Raw genomic sequence first — 22,850 nt, 5'->3', positions numbered from 1 at the left:
CTTGTGTGGGCGTTGTGGGTCCAGGGTCGAAGTCACTCCGCGTCTGCCTGCCCCCTTCACAGCTGGGCCTGCCTGGAGTTCAGCTGTTCGCTGCTGGTGCCAGGAGGCGGGGCGCTTGGCACGGGTCCACCAGTGCATCAGGCCCCAGTGCGTCCTGCAGGGACAAGGGTCGACCGCCTCACTAGAAGTCTGGAGACTCCTTACTCTGGCAGGCTGGCGGGGCCGGGGTAGAGTCTGTCGCATTTCAGCAACCACAAGCTGTTGCATAGGAGGTATACGGGACAGATGGATGCTGCTGGTTATGGGTTCAATGTGTGCACTTTACAACCCGAGGAACGTGCAGTCTGGTTCCCTTAGCTCCTACAAGGGAGACTAGTGGGCACTTTACTAGGGGTGCACAGAGCATGCAGAGAACGCTTCTTCAGTATACACAGGGCTTCCCTTAAAGAACAAGCCTTTGCAATGCAATAGGTCTCACATTTATGCGAGTTTGAGCTATTGACATTGCAAATGACAATGCCTTTTATTTATATTTTAAAAACGAAAACAAAAATAAAAGGCACTGTCATTTGCAATGTCAATAGCTCAAACTTGCGTAAATGCGAGACCTATTGCATTGCAAATGCTTGTTTTGTTTGGCCAACGTGGTATAGACGTGACATGATGCCAGTGCCTTGGTTTTGAGACGAAGACACACATCTAGACACACCCCACTGGAAGCGCATCACATCTCGCTGCTTCCCTGAAGGAGTACCTCTCTTCTTACGCCTGTTAAATTAAGTAAATTTACATTTGTAGATTTATATAGAACAGTTTATCACCCGTGAGGGTATCCAGGTGCTGTTAGATGAGCATATGGTTGCTGCATTAGGCAAATTCTCTCTTTTGCGGAAATGGCATGAAGGTAACATCAAGAAGCCTATGGGTCCTCCTCTATACTCACTTTCTTAAGTCACCAATAGAATTTTCCACTAGTTACAATCTTTAAAGCCCCAAGCACAGCATCCCTAATGAGAACATGTCACTGAAATGACAGCTACTCCCTCAGGTCTCTTTCCATACAACTCTTTCGCCTTCCAGTGATATCTAAGATGGCCACAGACACGCCAAAGCCTGGACTCCATCAGGAGCACCTTACCAATCTAGGTTGCCATAATCACATTGCCAAATACTGGAGATCATCCCAATAAAAGATGACGGGCACACTTACTGTGTGCCATTTACTGGTCCTGCTTGAGCCATAGCCTTCTCCCTATAAAACTCAGTACCACATTGTCACTTCGAAGAAGAAGTTTTATATGCCAGGCTCAGTGGCCTTTTAGATCTATTTTTGGCTCTACGTTTGTATTTTCTTCTAGGTACTCTTTCACCACCAACCTGGTATTGCTCCATCCTTTTTCGTAGTCTTTGTCCTGCCTACTAAATACACATGACCCCTTCTGACATTGACTATAGCTCTGTTTAGTGTCATTTCTGCAGTTCACCTGGGCCTCCTGGTCCTCCTAGGTCCTCTTGACTTGGAGGTTTTTCTTGAAATTCTTGGCTTTTTCCTACATACCTTGACCCTTCTCATTATAGATGTTTCCCTTCACAAATTAAATGTCGTGCAAAGGTGCAGTGACCATAGGAAGCAGTCGCTCTTCCTCAGCAAGTGATATTACAGAGAAGTCAGACCTATTTGGGTCTAGTGTTCGTCACACATCCAGTCGGAGAGCACAGCCTCAAACTTGTTTACTTGATGGGTTTGGGGTATTTTGTTACTCTCTTATTTGCTGATCTCCTCGTCATGCAGTGGGCTGTTTATGCTGAGGGACACATGAAGCCCGTGGTTTTGGTACTTGTATTTCCTTGTTTCCATTCAGAACCCCATCCAGCTACCTGATATGAAGCATCTCTGACCAGCCGGGGGTTTGCTCTTTCTTTCATATGTAGCACTTTAGCACCTGAAAGTAACCACACTCATTGGCCAGAGAAATCTGGCACCAGTAGATGAAGAGAGATTTATCCTCAGAGTGCCAGATTTCAGGAATGCGCACTCATGTCCTGGCTGTGGGACCGCCAAGGCGTTCCAGGGCAAAGCTGTACAGGTGTCACATGAAGGCAGAAGTGGGGTCCCTGCTCAGTAAAGATTTTACTATTGTGGGTCACATGAACCGAAATTTCTGCTGGGGCTTAACAAAAGAATAAAGAAAAAGGAACATTGAGTGAGGCAGCCACAGTAAAGCAGTAGTGTGCCCTTTACCCAGTCACTGAAAGGAACATTTGCACATTAAAGCATGATCATACAGAGACAGGGGCAGCACGTATAGTACTTGACTGTGCAGTGGAGGCCACCTGGAACAGAGGAGCACCCAAAGCTCCCTTGAGGATGACAGCCATAAGTCTCCAGCAAGGGGAATGCATCTACTAAGGAGGCAGAAGCACCTACTTCAACTATTAGGGTCTGACTTTGACAAGGGTTTGGAGATACTGGAGCCTGGCAGATAAAGGTCATGAAGGTGTGCTAGACAACCATGCCAAATCAAATGAGTTCGCCTATCTAACGTGTTAGGACGTAATGGCTGATTGTGAGAAGCCAATTCCAAATCAATTGGTTTATGCTGTTCATGATGAAAACGGAATATATCGGGTTGCAAGGTAAAACCAATAGGCTAAAAGTTTTTGATGAGGATTGCTAAATATTTTGGACCTGGCTTAATTTATTTTGGAATACCTCGACAGATCAGTAGGCAAGCCTATGGAAGAGACTTCTATATATTTTTATTGCGTGCATCTAGAAGAGCATTTCTGGATTGAAGGGCTCAGGGGGTTGTTGCCGACTCTCACCTTTCTTTAGGGCGCCTGATTTGTATTTTGGCTATTTTGTGAAGTCCCCCTTGTAGTTCAAATCTTTAATCCACCTACTCTCTTAAAAATATTTGTGCTTTTGTGCATAGTTGTTTATGCATAAAATTATCTTTCACCAGTGGCGGCTGATGTGGCATTTAAGTGGTGAGACAGCACAGAGGGAGGGCAGAGAGGGCGGGCATGCGTGGGGGAAAGAATTAAAAAATAATAATGCTTACCTGCATTCTGCAGCTTTGATGCTCCTCTGCTCCTCCTCGACTCCCGGCATGCCACAGGGTCCCATACGCCAATCCAGATGCTAATCTCATGCTGGTATTACCCAGCATGAGATCAGCACCGTGATTAGTGTGAGTGCCATAGTTAAGCACTCCCTAAGGCCCTACGACCCTCTGCTTGTTCTCCACCCAAGCTGTAAAGAACCGCTCAGGTGGAGAGATCGAAGTGCGCATGGCGGTTTGGCCGGCCTTAGACGGACGCCCGAACTGTCATGCACACTCAAGCAGTGCCTTCACTCCTCCTCCTTCCTGCGCTGGGTCAACGTGTGGGAATGAATAGCCCCACACCACTCAGCTCAGCTCAGCTGGAGGAAGTAAGCGAGGAAAAATAAAATGATAATAACCATTGTTATTATCCTTTTAGTTTTCATGTTTCACTGGTCCAAAGCAGTGGGACGACGCTCCTCTGCCCAAGTGGAGGAGCTGCTTCTGCCTCTCACTTTTAAAGAAAAAAACATTCACTGGACAATGATTTGTTGGGTGACATTTTGTGCATTTCTGAGCTCCGAGTTCATAGCCCCCAGCCCCTCCCTGAATCACACTTGGAGTGCATTGCCTCACTGCCCTGATAGTCCAGTACTGAAAGGATTGGTTAGTCTTTAGTTTGAGGAGCTGTTCTACTGAGGTACAAGGACACCTGAGGTGCAAGACTACTTGGGGTCCAGTAACCTTTGATTGACATGGGGCCTCCCGAACTAGATGCATTGCAAAACGTGTCTCCGCTTAATGACCCACATGATAGGGCTGTGAGTTCTGTAGAAACTACTTTACGACAACCAAAAGCAGTCCCATGCGTAAGGTCAAATCCAAGTTTCCACATACCCCTGACAGGGGCGTAACACAGGCAAGCCCCCCCAGCAGAGTACTCACCCCTGATAGCTCTGGTTAAATCCGGAGCGGGGGCCCCTCTGTTTTCCTTGCAGGGGGGGCCCCTTCAACTTTCGTTACGCCACTGATTGGGTGTAAGCCAATGTTACCATGTTTAAAGGAGAGAGGACAAGCACTGTAGCACTGGTTAGCAGTGGTAAAGTGTGCGGAGTCCTAAAACCAGTAAAAATGAAGTCAGCAAAAACAGAAGGCTGGAAGGCAAAACATTAGGGGAAAACCACACCAAGGATGTCGGGTCCAACAGCAGGGAAATACCAGGTGGCTGCCACGAGCATCCCACCAGAATTGCTGCTGGATTTGAAGTGCAAGCAGTAAATGTGGCCTAAATGATAGGGGTGTGTTACCTTGTGTAGTACCACAGTGCATACGTTGGTAAAATGTTTACATTGATTGCAATTCTTGCACTGGGTTTTGCTAAAATATGAGACTCTACCCTCAGGCCACCCTATGACCTCATGTCGAGAAGGCTAGTTTAGAAGATGTTTTCCTACTTCCAAATCTCTGGTTATTCTCGAAGATCACTGAGTCTGACCCACTTCTTGTGCTCAAACAAAGCAAAACACATTGAGTTTTATTTGCACCCCTGTCTCATAGAAAAGCTTTTATAATTCACACAAGTGTTTACCCTTGAGTCATTTGCATCTGATTCCAATTGCAGCTTGGATCTAACTGGCTTATATCATTCATCGTTTTCTTATTGGTGCACTGGCAGCTCATTCATAATGGGCTTTTGGGCTATGCCCAACCAATTATGAACAGATGGCAGCAGAGATCTTTAAAAACAATCAGCCTGCTATTTTTAGATACCTAAACACACACTCCTGCTATTCAAGCAAAGAACGTAACCTTACGCACCTTGCCTAATTGTGCAGCTGCCAACAACAACAATGTTCTGTCCTGTCTGCGCATGTTAGGGCGGTGTGGGGGAACGACCCCTCAAACGCTGATACAGCCATGGATAGGTTCAAGGAAGAAAGGGTGAGGGGTGAATACCCCAAGCGCCGAAGCTCCCTGGTGCAACAGCCCAGCATGTCTGGAAAGCATCTGACGTGCAGCCAGTCTTATTGCCCATGCCCTGGTTTTGGTTTGATAAGCTTGCTTCTGTGCAGTGATGAAAAGATGTCATCAGTTTCCGAGACCTGCTACTGCTGAAGATCACTTTTAAGCTGGAAGCGGATCAGCAGCACGCCCCTCTGTGGATGGGTGACAGCTGTCAGTATCACATGAGCCAGGCAGAATGCTGATCTGATGAGAGCTAACTTGGAGACCTCGGCAACTTGGTTTGATTGCTTTTCCACCCAGCAAACTGTGATCTTCAAAAGAAATGGGGAATCGGGGGGTGTTTCTGATTGTCTTATACTGGAAACCTAATTTTTAATGTGCTCTACAGTAGTTGAGATGCATGCACATTTTGTACCCAATGCGCACAACACTCCGATATGGCTCTGGTAATACTGTCAGACTGAGAGTGCTGTTAAATAAAGACATCCTTATGCAGGGCATTGGACCCACTGCCAGCAGTCATTGTGTAATTCTGCTTTAAAATGAATTGCTGAAAGTCAACAAATGCAAATATCAGGGGGGTGTGGTGTGGTAAAGGTCTGATGGGTGCAATCACTTAATCTCATCCCCAGAATTCAGAAAACTGCAAGGCAAAAATCAGATCGTATTCTTTCTTTTTTAAATAATCACAAAAACTAAAAAGACATCTATGTGGCCATTATTTGTTGATTTACTTTCTCCACAGAATCCTGCTGGCATGCCTAATGTTATTTTGACGTTTTAATGCTATTTCACTGAGCGTCTCAAGCAAAAGCTAAGCATGCTTGTATTATGACGCTTTATCAATGGGGACTGTCAGCCTGACATAGATATCTCTAAACGATGATTAACAATCACAGACTGGTTTTGCCTTGTTAGGCTTTCGTCAAGATGGTGGTTTCATATGGGTTCCGAGTAGTGACGTAGAGGAGTCGATAGCAGATATCAGGCGCTCTCGACAGTATGCGGTGCACAGTAAAATGAAAACATAACCCATCATAGTGTAACGTAAAACACTCTCCGTGGCAAATGGTGAGCATTCTGGAGGCATGGCAAGGGTGATACGGACCTTAGTGCAAGGAAGGGAAGTGGACCTCTAACCGGCTAGCTGGGTAGTTTAAAAATACACCCATAATTGGGGCACACTGGACACTTCAGACCTCTGTGAGCCGGTGCCACTGCGTTCTGGACCAATCATAGCTGCAAACCTGTATTCTTGGCTTGATTGAACAATAGCTGTCATAATGGCGCTAATCCTTGACGTGTTTTGGCATGATTGCAGCCGTACCCAGCTTAATGGCTCTTATCATTGACAAATTGGCGACATTGCCACCATTATTCTGGTGGGTCCTGCCGTAGTGCTGGCCCGGACATAATGGTGCACATCCATTTTGAGACCATCCTTGGTGTAATTGTGGCAAGCCCTGGCATAAGAGTAGCCCATTCCTATCAAATTGAGGGTGATCTTGGCATAACTGCCAAATATTGTTGTACTGGCGCCAATGCTTTCTGTAGCGTTCATGGCAGAATCCTAACTCCCCCTCACCCCCAGCCCCCCGGCCATAATGTTGGTGAACATCCCCGAAATGTCGCTGACCGCGGCCCCCACAGGGGCCCACTAGAGCGGTCGGCCCCCTAGTGTCACCTGGGCACCAGTCACCCCTCCCGGCACCCCCCTTCCTGGGGGCAGGGACTCCGGCCTGTGTCCCCCTCCTCTTCCTGCCCAGAAGTGACGCGAGGGGCATCACTTCTGGGGCTTCTTTGTGTGGGGGGGAGGCTATATAGCCCTCCCCCACCATGCTGGCTACCTCTTGATCACCTCACACGCCGCATCCCTCCCTACCGCTTACCCTGCGTGGTGGTGGCAGGTGGGGGTGAGAATATTGTAATGTTTTCTTTTTTTCGTTGCAGGCGGAGTTACAGGGCGATCTGGAAGCAGGCCGGTACCAAGGGTACCTCTGCGCGGCACCATAGTGGTGCCAGAGCCAACTCCGAGGAGCCTCATGGGAGGGTCCTGGAAGCCGTGTCGGCGCCCGCTAGTCCTTCGGGCGGTTGTGGGCCTGAACAACCGGGGGTTTGCTATGCGACGCTCCGCCCCGGGAAGGGGCGTGAGTAGAAGTTACCAACGGTCACGTGGTCCTGTAAGAGAATCACTTGGATGGCAGCAAAGGCGGGGTTGGCCCCAGTGCTGCCCAGCTCATCAGGCAGGCAGGCGGCCCAGTTGGTTGCCTGCCCTTGGATCGCCCGTAAGATAACCCACCTATTACATAACGGTGTATGTAATAAACCTGCAGCATTTGTACCCAATCAAACAGTCTGTGTTGTGTGATTATTATTGGGTAATGTATTTTGGTTGGAGGGGGGGACTGAGGGGTGCCAATGGCGATACTATGTGTTTATAAGTGAGTGAGAATCTGTCCAAGTCTAACAGCATCACATTTGAGCTCTTCATGACCATGGCGAGGCTTGCCTGGCATGCTATGAAAGTATTGGATTATCTATGGGCAGATGCCACTGGATTCCCCTCAATTGCCTTGCTTGCTCTTTGCAACAGATGCGTGTATTTATGCCTCACCATTTTCAAAGTTCTCCTGCTGCTACTTTATTGGTGTATAAGAGTGTCTGTCTCCTGTGTCACTTCATATTCCTATTCAGGCAGTAGTGTTCCCCTTGTTAATTCCATCAGTCATATAGAATTGGTATCTATACAGCACGGGTCTAACCCTTTTCAAGGTCAAAAGTGCTATCTGTGCTGTGTAGTAAGTAGCTACTCCATAGGTATTATTTGTATGCCACTTTATAGACCTGAGGAGGTCGTGTAGTGGCAGTGGCCTGCCGCATCGCGTATCTCCTGCTGTCCTCTTCCTGGTCCCAGCAGCCCCTGGGACAGAGTCCCATCCAATTCCCATGCTGCAGAACAGTGCTATGATTGGCCTAAGTCATGAAGTCTGTGGGGTTTCACCAGCCCGGCTTCTGAATGCAGCTGGGCTGGAGAAACCTAAGTGCACATGTGTGTTTTGGTCATCCTGAGGCAGCCGGCCAAAAACATGTGCCTGCAGGGAGTGCACAAGCACTCCTCCTCTCAGGCCCCGCCTCTCCCTCACAAGCTGACTCAAAGCCGGCAAACGAAAAATAAAACGATCCTAGAACATCGTTTTATTTTTCATTTGCTGGCTCTGCAACAGGCAGTGGGGCGATGCTCCTCCGCCATTGCAGAGGTGCCGCCTCTGTGTAGTGATTTAAATAACATTGGATTCCTAGGCTCTGTACCTTGGATCTTTTAGAGACAATTTGAAAACTTCTGTACTAGACCTCCCACAAGGGTAGGTTTTTGCTATGGCAAGGAAGCCTATTACTACAGGGACATTATCGGTGGGTGTCTCATTGATATGGTGGCGCAACCAATGCCATGGTCAAACAGCGGGTGTATTGGTGAGTCTGGTGACTCAGTGGGTATATTCCTCTACTGCAGCAATCTGTGTTTGATGTCATGGTCCCTGCTTTATATCCTTGTAAATTTACTCAGCCTTTTATCTTTCCAAGGTCGATGCATTAGGCACCATTGAGTTGGGTAACAATGAATAATTTTATTCAGCGCCTATATGCCCCAGTGGTCGCGCGCTGCAAAAATAGACATATTAGGTTACGTTCTGTTACACCCTGCTTTAGTAACAATACAAGCATTTAAGCCAGATGTTGTGGTGGAAGGATGTGTCTAAGAACAATGTTATATGGAGAGGAAACATGTTTACACACATTTGATGTAGTAGACGGGCAAGTGCTTCACCATTGCTATGGTGACGGAAGAGCAGCTCTAGGTAATTTCTATGGCAACTGAGCATGACTTAGCAATAACTGTAAATGTAAGAGGGCAGGTGTGTAGACCGGATGCAAGAGTAGCAGGGCGCTCGAGCTTGTAACTGGTGTAAATGGACTCAGTGGCTCCTTCAATAAAAGAAAAAGAATAAGTTGCCCGCTTGGCCATCAGACACAGATGGCGGCCCAGAAACTGATTAATCTGCTTGTCGCCTGTAATTAACGCGTGACCCTAATCTTATTCATTCCAGTAACTAACCGGCTGTTAATGTGAATCTAGAGAGTGTAGTGCAGCGAACCTCCCCTCCCCCCCCCCCCCTATTGGAGGGCTGGGGAGAGGATGAGAGGTTCGAAGGGGGAGGAAATATGGATAGGAGGAGGAAAGGCTACAGAAGGAAGAGGGGAAGCTGAAGAGGGCGGAGGGAAGCTAGACAATGAGTATGGGAATGCTGCTGAGAGTTGTAGGGAGGCTCGAAATGACAAATGACAGGCTACACATGAAGACTTAAAAGTGAGGGAAGAAATTTAAAGATGGAGGAGAAATGTCTAGCGGATATGGAAACGAATTTAGAGAGGAAATAATTAAGGTTAGAGAACAAGGAAAGGAAATCAGAGAGGGATAAATGGATCTAGAGAGGAAGAAAGCAAAGTTAAAGAGGTTGACAAGTAGTCTAAAGAGGTAGAAGGAAGATAAAGACTGAGAAATTGAGGCTAGGAATGGATGAAAGGGGCCAGTGAGGCAAGAGGAGAAGCTGAGAACTGAGATGGGAAGATAGAGCGGGAGGAAGAGAGGCTGGAGAAGAGGAGGAAGAGAGGCATGAAAACTGAGAAGGGAAGCTAAAGTGGGAGGAAGAGAGGCTGGAGAACTGAGAAGGGAAGCTAGAGCTAGTGGAAGAGAGGCATGAGAACTGAGAAGGGGGAAAGAGAGACATAAGGACTGAGAAGTGAGCGTGAGGAAGAGAGGCTGGAGAACTGAGAAAGGGAGGAAGAGAGACATGAGAACTGAAAAGGGAAGCTAGACCGGGAGGAAGAGAGACTGGAGAACTGAGAAGCGAAGCTAGAGCTAGTGGAAGAGAGGCATGAGAACTGACAAGGGGAGAAAGAGAGACATAAGGACTGAGAAGTGAGCGTGAGGAAGAGAGGCTGGAGAACTGAGAAGGGAAACTAGAGCGGGAGGAAAAGAGGCTGGAGAACTGAGAAGGGGAGGAAGAGAGACATGAGAACTGAGAAGGGAAGCTAGAGCGGGAGGAAGAGAGGCTGAAGAACTGAGAAGGGGCGGAAGAGAGACATGAGAACTGAGAAGGGAAGCTAGAGCGGGAGGAAGAGAGGCTGAAGAACTGAGAAGGGGCGGAAGAGACATGAGAACTGAGAAGGGAAGCTACAGCGGGTGGAAGAGAGGCATGAGAACTGAGAAGGGAAACTAGAGTGGGAGGCAGAGACGCTGAAGAAGTGAGAAGGAAAGCTATAGCGGGAGGAAGAGAGGCTGGAGAACTGAGAAGGGGAGGAAGAGAGACATGAGAACTGAGAAGGGAAGCTAGAGTGGGAGGAAGAGAGGCTGAAGAACTGAGAAGGGGCGGAAGAGAGACATGAGAACTGAGAAGGGAAGCTAGAGCGGGAGGAAGAGAGGCTGAAGAACTGAGAAGGGGCGGAAGAGACATGAGAACTGAGAAGGGAAGCTACAGCGGGTGGAAGAGAGGCATGAGAACTGAGAAGGGAAACTAGAGTGGGAGGCAGAGACGCTGAAGAAGTGAGAAGGAAAGCTATAGCGGGAGGAAGAGAGGCTGGAGAACTGAGAAGGGAACCTAGAGCTAGTGGAAGAGAGACTGGAGAACTGAGAAAGGAAGTTAGAGATAGTGGAAGAGAGACTGGAGAGCTGAGAAAGGAAGTTAGAGCTAGTGGAAGAGAGACATGAGAAGTGAGAAGGGAAGCTAGAGCGGGTGGAAGGAGGCTGGAGAAGTGAGAAGGGAAACTACAGCGGGTGGAAGAGAGGCTGGAGAACTGAGAAGGGGAGGAAGAGGGACATGAGAACTGAGAAGGGAAGCTACAGCGGGTGGAAGAAGGGATCGAGAACTGAGAAGGGAAACTAGAGTGGGAGGCAGAGAAGCTGGAGAAGTGAGAAGGGAAGCTAGAGCTAGTGGAAGAGAGACTGGAGAACTGAGAAAGGAAGCTAAAGCTAGTGGAAGAGAGACTGGAGAACTGAGAAGGGAAGCTAGAGCTAGTGGAAGAGAGACTGGAGAACTGAGAAGGGAAGCTAGAGCTAGTGGAAGAGAGACTGGAGAACTGAGAAAGGTAGCTAGAGCTAGTGAAAGAGATTGGAGAACTGAGAAGGGAACCTAGAGCGGGAGGAAGAGTGACTGGAGAACTGGGAAGTGAAGGTATACAGGGAGAAAGATACGCTAGAGAGAGAACAAAGGTAATTAGTAGCTTAGTAATGCTAGAGAGAGAGAAGTATGGGACAGAGGATAAAGGCTAGTAAAGGAAAGCGGCTTAAAGTTAGTAGGAAGGGACATTACAGTGAGGCATATTGAAATAGAAAGAAGAGTGGATTAGTCCGCAACAGACAGGAGTAGTGAAAAAAATGTGAGGAGGAACAATAAGCAGTTGGCCAGCTAAAGGCAGATGGGTTAGAGGAGTGGACAAAAGGCAAATAAATATGCAGCTCGGATATGCACTGTTAAATGGATACAATTGTGTATACCGAGCATGTAACTACTCAAGCCTTTTCTCCAATCCTCTCCATAGTGCGGTTCCCTTGCACTTTCTTCGTCCGAATCACATTAGTGCCCTGACTGGTTATTAAGATGTATCTTTCCTTAATCTTACAGTGGAACAAGTGAAATAGGTCATTATGTCCACTAAATCCAGATCTCCACTGGATCCTTGCCCACCATCTACTGTCCAGTTAGCTCCTGATATTGTTGCCCACCACCTGACCCAGATTTTTAATGCCATGTTCACTTATGGACATTTCCCCAAACAATAGAAAGTGCTATCAATTGTTCCTCTAATAAAAAATTCCAGCTTAAACCCATAAGATCCCAACAGTTATCAAACTATTTCCTTGATTCCTTCCCCGGTTAAGCTGGTAGAAAAAGCCATAAATTCCCAACTTACCTCCTTCATAGCCAACAGCCAGTTAATAGATGACCCCCAATTTGGATTCAGAAGCGGCCACAGTACTGAGACAGCGCATATTTTGGCCATAGAGGAGATGCAGATAAAATTTTTTAGGGGTGGCAGTGCAGCTCTTATCTTGGTTGATCTGCCGGCGGCATTCGGTGTGGTGAATCATGCTTTGCTAATTGACCGTCTACAGAGCATTGGAATTAAGGATGTTTCTTTGGCATTGTTGGGCTCCTTTCTATCTGATCGTGTCCAAACAGTCTCCCTAAAGAAGTTTACCTCTGACCTTTTTGACTGCCTTGGTGGTTCCCTCAGGGCTCATAGTTAAGCATGACCCTATTTAACCTTCATGCTACTCACCTGGCTAGCTTGATCAAGTCCTTTAGGCGGTCGTCGACACACAGATAGTGGTTTCACTTTCTGGTAGAAGCCAGAATAGGGGGGGGGGGGGGTCATTTCGGTCCTGCATGAGTGCAGTTGGCAAGTGGATGGACAGAAACTGCCTTAAATTGAATTCCTCTAAGACTGACGTTATTTTATTCGGCTATAATGTCTCTTTTTGGTCCCTGTCATGGTGCCCTCAGGAACTAGGGCCTCTCTCTTTGTCCATCAAAAAGATTAAAAACCTAGGCGTTGTAGTTGATGAGAAACTAACTTTTAAAGACCAAATTAGTTCTGTTATCTTTGCTTCTTATTTTGTGCTGAGAATTATATAGAAAAATGCCAAATTTACTTCCCCAGACCTGTTAAAAACAGTTGTTGCTGCACTAGTTCTTTCCAGACTAGACTATTGCAAGGGTCTTTACCAGAACCTGCAAAAAAGATTTTTGAATAAACTCCGGGTTTTGCAAAACTCCGCAGCACGAATGCCTCTGAATGTGCCCAGATTTCAATCTGCCTCCCAGGCGGTAAGCAGGCTACTCTGGCTTCCCATCAAACAGAGAATTATTTTCAAGGCACTCTGTGCTGCTTTTAAAGCACTGCATGGTCAGGGTCCAGAATACCTGAAAAAACGTTTTAAACGCTATGGACCCAGCGGAACTCTGCGGTCTAGTTCAGCAAATAACCTGGTTTAAGCCCTGCTTTAAACGCTTCTCGTGAGGGGGAGTAAGTTTTGTCAGGTGCACCTCTAAGGACCTGGAACAGCATTCTGCCAGAATTTAAACCCGTGCCTTCTATACTGCCCTTTAGGAAATCTCTAAAAACCTGGCTATTCAGAAAGTGGTGAGCTCTCTCTCCTTGTGTACTCTCAGCGCCAAGACGCCTCCAGGCATTCATGAGCGCTACAAGCACTCTTATCACCATCCTCATCTTCAGGGATGCTGTCCGAGCTATGGTTCAGCTGGGTAGACTTTGACTTTGAAACTCATTTGTTTTTGTTTCTTTTTACATATAGAACTCTGGATGATAGGGCTTCAATAAAGGTTTGTTTTTCATCAACGAGTTGTAAGTGACGTCGTAGACTGAGAGCAACATTTCAATGCTTGAAATAAATCACTTTGTATGCATATAACGCTTCAAACCACAGTTTTCCACCTCTCGGAGCTGTAATAGATAGGCTTACTACTATTTATTTTAATGGTTTTCATTACTTTGATTAGGGATGGATGGAAGACTCGGTGGGATTTGAGGATATTTTCGACTTGTGACCCGCGTAAATCTGCTGGAACGGAAACTTGATTGTTTCTGTCATTGCTTTGTAATCAGATGGACACACAGATACTTGTGGTCTAAGGTTCCATTTGGTTTGAAGTTCCCTGTTGCTGTCTGAGCTTTGGAACCCTTCCAGACTTGCAAATCTGCTTTTGGACTCAGATGGATATATTTCCTCCGTAGTATAAGTATTTCTATAGAGCCCCACCCAAAAGGCCTGAATCACTCCTGCACCAGGAATAGAGATTCCTGCATTGGCCATAGAACTCAGTTGAAAATTCTGGTATCCTTGCCAATACATTTTCTGTTCAAACTTCCTGAATGTTTAAGTGTCTTTGATAATAGGTATTGTCTTCATAACTCCACCCATTGGTCCATGAGTGCCTTAGTTCAATCATTTGAAATAGAACCCCACTAGAGCCGAGGGTGCCTTGCACTCGCTGTTCAAAACTTGATATAGAACCTTGCTAGAGCTGAGGGTGCCTTGCACTCACTGTGCAAACATTTGATATAGAACCCTGGTTGAACCGAGGGTGCTTTGCACTCACGTTCAAACACTTGATATAGAACCCTGCTAGAACCGAGGGCGACTTGGGAACACCATTCAAACACTTGATATAGAACCCTGCTAGAACCGAGGGCGACTTGGGAACACCGTTCAAACATTTAATCTAGAACCGAGGGTGCTTTGCACTCACCGGTCAAACACTTGATATAGAACCCTGCTAGAACCGAGGGTGCCTTGCACTCACCGGTCAAACACTTGATATAAAACCCTGCTAGAACCGAGGGCAACCTGGGAACACCGTTCAAACATTTGATATAGAACCTTGCTAGAACCGAGGGCGACTTGGGAACACCGTTCAAACACTTGATATAGAACCCTGCTAGAACCGAGGGTGCCTTGCACTCACCGGTCAAACACTTGATATAAAACCCTGCTAGAACCGAGGGCGACTTGGGAACACCGTTCAAACATTTGATATAGAACCTTGCTAGAACCGAGGGCGACTTGGGAACACCGTTCAAACACTTGATATAGAACCTTGCTAGAACCGAGGGCGACTTGGGAACACCGTTCAAACACTTGATATAGAACCCTGCTAGAACCGAGGGTGCCTTGCACTCACCGGTCAAACACTTGATATAGCACCCTGCTAGAACCGAGAGTGCCTTGCACTCACCGGTCAAACACTTGATATAGAACCCTGCTAGAACCGAGGGTGCCTTGCACTCACCGGTCAAACACTTGATATAAAACCCTGCTAGAACCGAGGGCGACTTGGGAACACCGTTCAAATATTTGATATAGAACTCTGCTAGAACCGAGGGCGACTTGGGAACACCGTTCAAACATTTGATATAGAACCCTGCTAGAACCGAGGGGGACTTGGGAACACCGTTCAAACACTTGATATAAAACCCTGCTAGAACCGAGGGCGACTTGGGAACACCATTCAAACATTTGATATAGAACCCTGCTAGAACAGAGGGTGCCTTGCACTCACCGGTCAAACACTTGATATAGAACCCTGCTAGAACCGAGGGTGCCTTGCTCTCACCGGTCAAACACTTGATATAGAACCCTGCTAGAACCGAGGGCGACTTGGGAACACCGTTCAAATATTTGATATAGAACCCTGCTAGAACCGAGGGCGACTTGGGAACACCATTCAAACATTTGATATAGAATCCTGCTAGAACCGAGGGCGACTTGGGAACACCGTTCAAACACTTGATATAGAGCCCTGCTAGAACCGAGGGTGCTTTGCACTCACCGGTCAAACACTTGATATAGAACCCTGCTAGAACCGAGGGTGCCTTGCACTCACCGGTCAAACACTTGATATAAAACCCTGCTAGAACCGAGGGCGATTTGGGAACACCGTTCAAACCTTTGATGTAGAACCCTGCTAGAACGGAGGGTGCCTTGCACTCACCATTTTTGTAAGTAAGAATGATAAAGCCATGTTCTCACTGCACTAAAATAGTTTTCCTTGGTTGAATTTGCAATTGAACCATCTTAAAAGATGTGGGAGACTGTTTTGCAAGTGCAACAGAACCTCCCTGAAGCTGTAGTAGCCAGGTTATACCATGTTATTTTATGTAGTGCAAGGTCTTATGTTTTCAATGCCCCTTACTCATTGATAGAAATTATAAACCTTGTGATAGGTTGACACAAGTTGAAGGCTGCTGCCATCGGGAATTAGGTCTTGTCTCCCGTGGCATCAAATTGCCTCTGTTTGTGTTAGAATCGTGTTTATTTCTTGATCCTGTTGTGCGAGGCTTCTTGGTAGTTTAGTGTTCTTTTATTTATTTTTATTTATAAAGTTTTATATAGCGCGAACAAGACCCGTGAGGGTATCAGAGCGCTTTACAAGGGGGGAGGGGTGGCGAGGACACATCGGTGAAATACAGTAATAAAGTACATTTAAGAACATAGGATATAAACAGAGAAGAGTATCAAATCTGGGAGTGCTAACTCTTTCAGCAACCAGACTGGGGAGGACGTGAACAGCAAAAAGAGAGTTCAACAAGTAAGTTCAGTCGATAGCTCACGTGGAGGTGGCTTTTGGCTAACCACATAGACATTAGGAATGATTTCTCTTCTGATTTTAAAGAGGCGCAAGAGTGAATCAGACGGATTTCCTTTGGCAGAGAATTCCAGATTTTTGGTGCGATGCCAGAGAAAGCTCTATAACACGTTTTTTTTCTTGGCGAAAATCTGTGGTTTCAGCAGCATGGAGCAGTTGCTACGTGATGTCCGATGCAAAAAGAACTGTTGACGGACAGAATGCAGAATAATGTCCTACATTCACCCCAGTACAGAGATCTGGGCCAGAGATTGGTATCGCTTTGTTCGCCCTAAATTGGCAGGGTATGCCCAGACGTGGGTCCCTTGCTCACTTTACCATTGGATTCAAGATTGCCTGGCTGATGAGGGTTATGAACCCGAAACCGGTCCCAGGATGCTTGTTTCCGGTCCAGGGAAGACATGGCTTGGCAGTTCGGGCTGGACTGTTCCCATGAGGCACAGGGTCAGACTGATTGCATATGGCCATGTCTGAACTGGGGTGGCGGAGTGAGCTAAAGAATGATGATGGATTAAACCCAGATTAGTTGACTGTGGGTGAGTGTTTGATTTGCTCAAGAGCTCCGTCCATCATCCCCTTTGGTATCGCTTTGTTCGCCCTAAGTTGGCAGGGTATGCCCAGATGTGGGTCCCTTGCTCACTTTACCTCTGGATTCAAGATAGCCTGGCTGACAAGGGTTATGACCCTGAAACCGGTCCCAGGATGCTTGTTTCCGGTCCAGGGAAGACATGGCTTGGCAGTTCGGGCTGGACTGTTCCCATGAGGCACAGGGTCAGACTGATTTGCATATGGCCATGTCTGAACTGGGGTGGTGGAGTGAGCTAAAGAATGATGATGGATTAAACCCAGATTAGTTGACTGGGGGTGAGTGTTTCATTTGCTCAAGCGCTCCGTCCATCATCCCCTTTGGTATCGCTATGTGATGTCCTACAGCCGCCCAATGGTCCCAATTTTTGAGCAAGGCAACTTGGGGTGTTGAAATGTAAAGCTTTGTGGGTCATACAAGCAATTTTTAGATGAATTCATGCTTCATACAGGAGCCAGTTTAAAGATTTCAGGTCAGGGGAGATGTGATTATTTCTTTTTGTTCCGGTGATGAGTCTGGCCGTGGTGGTAAGGGAGGCCCGTAGGGGGGCCAGCTTGTATCAGGGAAGGCCGCTGAGTGTGGCACTTCCTTAGTCAAGCCTCGTGAGTACTAGTGCTTGGACCACCAATTTAAGATCTTTCTGGGAAAGGAATGGTTTCAGTTTCCTTAGAATGCTCATCTGGTAGTTTGCTCCTTTGGTGGCATTGCTGATATGTTTCTGCATGTGCTGATGTTTGGCTAGAATAATTCCCAGAGCTCTCGCAGAGTCTACAAAGTGAGGAGTACAGTTGAGAGCAGTTAGATGTTTCATTCAATGATCGATCTTCAGATTGTGTTTGGGTGGGGTAATGCGGAGGAATTCCGTTTTGGTGGTATTACGTTTGTGATGGTTGAGCGTAAGCCAGGTCTCAGTATTCTGTAGGATCGTGTTGAGGGTAACGAGGTCATCAGGAGAGGAGATTTTCAGGTACAGTTGTGTGTCATCAGTATACATATGGTGATGAATGTTTGAGGATGTTAAGGAATCTACTAAAGGTTCCATGAATAAGTTGAACAGAATGGGGTAGAGGGCAGAACCCTGTGATACTCCCAGAGTGACTGTAGAGGGTTTTGACAGAGATTGGTTGACCTTGATTCTTTGGGTTCTGTTGTGGATGAATGAATTAAACCATTGAAGGACGGTCCCAGAGAGACCCATCCTTCTTTCAAGTAGGTATAGAAGGTTGTCTTGTTTCACAGTATCAATTGCAGAAGATAGATCAAGGAGGATAAGGAGACGCGCTTCATTCTGATCAAGCATTGATAGGGCGTCATCCAATATGAGAGTGAGTGCTGTTTCGGTACTGTGGTTTTTGGCGAAAGCCTGACTGGTATTGGTCAAGGAGTTGGTACTGATCTATGTGATTACAGGGTTGGATCTGAACACCTTTCTCGATGAGCTTCGTCAGGGCGAGAATGTTGGAGAGTGGACGGAAATTGTTTAAATCTGCACAGTCTGCCATTGTTTTTTTTTAGGATGGGGGATACCTATCTAACTTTTAGACAATCAGGGAAGGTGCCCTGGAGGAGAGGGGCATTTACGATCATCGTCCATAGAGGTAGGATAGACAGTTTGATTTCCTGAAAGATAGATGGCCGAAAAGGGTCGATGAAGTGGTTCGATGGCTTCAGCAGTGTGAGCGAGTGTTGTTTCCGGTCACCTTGCCAGCTAAGGTTAAGTTGAAATTTATCTCAACAGCGCTTTCAGTATGGAAGTAGTCTTGCAGCTTCTAGCTTAGCAGGGTAAGTATATGAGATGAGGGATGTGTGTTTTGTTTTGTATGTGTTATTGGGATAAGGTGTTCGTGTCAGTATCTTCATGTTCCTTGATGTTACTTTCACTGCTGTTGTGTGGCATAGAATAGCTGCATATTTCTTACCATCTCTTTTGGTAGCACAAGGTCTGACTCATGATTATAGAATGGATTATATATAGAGTGTTATACGATGTGACGTGGTGAGGATTTGTGTGATTATGTGAGCTATGTTGAGGGATGGTATTGTATATAATGGTGTTTTGTGATCTGATTTATGTTGGATTCGTTGGTGTGATGTGTTGTGCTATTATGATAAGGGATGTAAGAAGTTGCATAGTTTGAAGACTCACAAATGTGTTTGGTGTGAAGTTCAGTCAAATACATTATAATACTATTACTGATCACACAGCAAATATGAATGTCCAAATAAGGTCATTGCTAGAAACAAAAATACTTTAATAAATCACTTACATTTATAATACGGTAATCGTGTTGATCGGAGCAAAGTGGAGTTTTTAATTATGACTTGTAGGACGAATTTAGTAGGTTTTATACTTCACATAGAAGAACAAAGTTTCTCACATGTGAGGTGAGGTGCATTATCAAAAGCTGTGCAGATACCACACAAAAAATAGCCAAAAGAGATGACGTGGAAAGGAGTTGGATCTGATCCGATCTGATATGCATTATGCGACAACCCCTCGTAGAAAACACTATGTTGTTTCAAAAAGATTCTCACCCACATGTTCTTTGTGGCATGCTTCATCATAGACTCCTTCTTCTAGAATGACCATGCATTTGGAGGGGTTCAACCTTTGTGTTAGCTCTTTTTTTATTGAACAGAATCATATAAACATCGAATATATAAGAAAACATTGAAATACATAAATACAAATAAGTAATCATCGACCTTCTTCACATGATTTACACAATTTGAGACAAGTCGCTATGTGGTAGCTCTTGATATTATAATTCCAAGGGATCTCATGAAGAAGACGTCGATAAAATACCTGGTAGGATACCCCAAGGATATCCTTATTGGTGGGGTAAGATTAAAAACTGAGTGGCGAATAGCATAGACATCATTTAGGGGTCGCTGGGGGTCACTGCAGAGACCCCTGGCTTGCCCCTTGCCACCCCTGGCGCTGCCTTTTTGGCACCTGGAATCAGAGATAGCAAAATCAGTGCCAGGAATACAAGGACAGCTCAACCTTATGGATGCTGATTGCGGCTCCACTTTCCTTGTTTTAAGTCAGTTGTTTTATTACACTAATAGGGAGCAATGTCATATTATTCACTATACGTGTAATAAAAAATAGAGTTACATTAGTTGGAATATGACCCTATCTGGCAGCTGAGGTAAGTAAAAAATGCTTTTAAATGTATGTTGTGTGAGAGCTTGCGGACGAGAGTGTGCTTAAGTGAGAACGTGTCTATGAGTGAATGTGTGTGTATGTGTAAGCATGTGTGTGTGAGTGAATGTAAAGGTCAAATGGCGTGTGATGTCACTTTCGCTACCCCTGGCATTTTGGTGAATTGATGTCTATGACGGATAGAGATGAGGAATACACCAACGTCATAAATCTGTAGGTCTACATGTTCCGGCCAATTTTATTTGTCTATCAGAGTCACACGGCCTTCGTCAGGACAAAGATCCCTCTAAATTCAATGTGTCCTAAACTGATGTGTGAATCCCTTGTGCAGAAAAAACACACTCAAAGCATGCACACATTTATGTATACATACGTTCTCTGAATAGAGGAAGCCAGGCCATAGAGGTCATCTGCATATAGGATCAGTTTCCAACTCACTTCCACCTCACCTATGTTGGCTACATGTTTTGTGGCATTTGTAGATGATCTAGTCATGATATAGTTAAAACAGTCCCTGCAACCAGATATCTGGTCCACCATGAACAGGACATCAAGTCGTTAGGGGACGTCACACTTATTGTGTTCTCCAATCCTGAAAAGTTCCTCCGGAAAGTTCTGAAATAGCAGAACAAAGCAGGCAGGCAGTGTTGTGTGAATGCCAGTCCTGGCCCAGTGGGGAAGCTAAAATCCTCTTGCTTCAGAACAGCACCACATTTTCTCAATTTTTTTTTAAATCTGTCAGCTTTGTAATTAATGAAGTTGTCAAACTTTCAAAAACAGCTGTGTGTGGAATTGTGATTAATGTTGATACTCTCAAGTCTTTTGTCATAACCATTCCGGAGAGACAATAGAAAATAAATTTTTGAGGTAGGGCCCTTTTAGAGCTCGGTAGTCCTGTTGGGGTCACTGTTCTGTGGCCCACGTCTCATAATGAGGCAGTGGATAAATGCTCTCCTATGAGAGCTCAGCGCCACCTAGCTTGAGCTGATCACAGTAATAAGAGCCTTCAATGTTGAAGTCTATGACGATTCCTCAAACTCTCTATCAAAAGGTGAGGCAGATATTAAAATCAGAGAGTGCTTTAGAAGAAATGTTCAATTGAGTTGTGCCACCTTCATTTCCATCTCAAAACCACTAACAGTAAATCAGACAAGTAAACACCCTGCTTTCTCTTGCCCATTCCATGTGTGCAACTTGTGCAATTGAGATGAAGCTGGCCATGGTAGCGGGTCAATGCCTATTGCATGTTTCTCTGCGTCTTCTTAGGAGATGTGGGGGGAAGAGGAGCAACAAGAGTAGTTACTGGTGCTGGAGCTAAAGATGAGGGGCGTTACCTTGGCAGCTTCCAATTCTAGATTTGCTATGGGAAGGGAGTAGGCTTTATCTTTTATCCTCTGTTGCTACCCCATGATCCTCTCTATTTGCATCTCTACCCTGCCAGTCGGTCCACCATCATTTCTTTTATCTGGGGGAGCGACCTCTTTTGGAGGCAACAGAGAAAGGATCATGGGAAGAAGAACATGTGTTGGGGCATTTGGATTATTGGGGGTCCCGCTCTTAACAGGACTTGCCTCTCTGGACTATTTATTACCTCAGCAAACAGTCAAAAGGGATTAGAACACTGGGATGTGGGGAGCTCCATCGAAGACAATAGAATGGCTCCAGGCTTATAATGGCTAGTATAAGCCTTCTTTTCCAACATGTCAATGTTTGTCTTCCTTTTCCTGCCTTTCTAATTTGGAACTTTCTTCCCAAAATTGGTAGAATGTCCTAATATCCTTACAACCCTTCTACTTGTTAAAGGCCCTCTCACTCGTTATATATATAACTCTGGTTCAAGACCTTTAACAACGGGTATAGCCCTCAGCAGTGGCCTATAAGGCTATATTAGAACATTGGAATGTGGAGCACTCCATTGAAGATAATGGAGTGCTCTGTGCTTCTACGGGCCGGTAAAGGCCCGCAAAGCAACATTCCAATGTTGCTTTCACAAAGGCCTGTCAGAGCCCTAGGGGATTTAAAACCCTTCGAACTCCAAGAGACCTTTGTTTAATTTGTTAGAACATTCTGCCCTCTAGTCGCAGAATGTTCTAATAGCCTTATAGCCCTTCGTAGCTGGGCTATACCAGCTGTTAAAGTCCCGCTCCCTTGTTAAAGTCCCTCGCCTTCAGCTCGGGCCTTTAACGCTGGAGTGGGCCTTTAATAGCCGCTATATCCCACTACGGCGGGCTATAAGGCTATATTCGAACACTGGAATGTTGGGTGCTCTATTGAAGACACTGGAGTGCTTTTGGTCTTATAATGGCTGGTATAAGCATTCTGCTTCAACATGCCAATATTGGTCTTTGTTTCTCCTTTTTTAATTTAGAACATTCTGCCCTTAGTGGGTGGAATGTTCTAATAGCCTTATAGCCTATGTTCCCTCTAAGCTGCGCACCTGGGTGGCTGTGCACAGTGTAATTTTCACTTTCACCGTGGGGGTGCCATAAGGAGCGTGCAAAACAAAGGAGCCACCTGCTGACAGGAGAAGCGCTCTCGATGGGTTGCTAATGAGCGTAGAGTAAAGGTGATATTTTTCTTCCTGAAGGTGCGACTCCCGCGCCCCACTATCACCATTCTCAGAAGTAAACCAAATAACAAACTGTTTTTGAAACTGCAATAGCAGACCAGATTTACATGCTTTGCAAGTGTGAAAATAAGGAACATGTCTGTGCGGGCTCTACAATTTTTGTAATAAAAGCATAAGCTGTTTTATTTAGATGCTTGTATTTAAAAGATGTTTCTACTGTGAAAGCCTTGGCTGTTCCAAGAAAATACTGTGATTTTCAACCTATTTTAATAAGAGAGGCAGAGAAATG

At 45.8% G+C, this 22,850-nt stretch overlaps 1 protein-coding gene across 1 annotated transcript in view; it reads left to right on the top strand.

Moving 5' to 3' along the window:
- The window catches only part of WHRN (whirlin), an 822,559-nt gene that overhangs the window by 272,689 nt on the left and 527,020 nt on the right, over positions 1–22,850 (top strand). The gene's annotated exons all lie outside the window — the stretch shown is intronic.

This window comes from Triturus cristatus, chromosome 1_2, assembly GCF_964204655.1.
Source record: "Triturus cristatus chromosome 1_2, aTriCri1.1, whole genome shotgun sequence".
Classification (NCBI taxonomy): domain Eukaryota; kingdom Metazoa; phylum Chordata; class Amphibia; order Caudata; family Salamandridae; genus Triturus; species Triturus cristatus.
This window is presented reverse-complemented; position numbering and strand designations above follow the sequence as displayed.